The following is a 404-nucleotide window of genomic DNA, read 5'->3' as shown; positions in this document are numbered from 1 at the left end:
AAAACGATCTTCTTCTTCTTTTGGAGTTTTATGGCTGTTGGCAAACCAGCTGAAAGGTACATTTATCGCCACCAACTGGACAGGAGTGTGAAGCGTTAACCGAGTGAAGCAAATAAACTAATAATAATTAAAAAAAAAAAAAAATTAATTATATATTAAACTATATTCTGTTAACCAATCCTGTTTCCCTTATATACCTCATGAAAGCACTATAAACCCTTGACTCTTTCTGTGCGTTTTGTATGAAGGTATTTTTGGTGCAAAACAACTGAACGCCTGTGACAGTGAAATTTGTAGTTGTAGAGAATAGCCACACATGTGTTTCAGTAAATTTGAAGTAATAGAGAGAAATGTTTTAAGAGTTGCAAACTTGTAGACTTTTTTTTTCTTTTCCACAAACACAA

This window comes from Scardinius erythrophthalmus (assembly GCF_964197995.2).
Source record: "Scardinius erythrophthalmus genome assembly, chromosome: 1".
In the NCBI taxonomy this organism is placed as follows: domain Eukaryota; kingdom Metazoa; phylum Chordata; class Actinopteri; order Cypriniformes; family Leuciscidae; genus Scardinius; species Scardinius erythrophthalmus.
Note: the sequence above shows the minus strand (reverse complement) of the source record.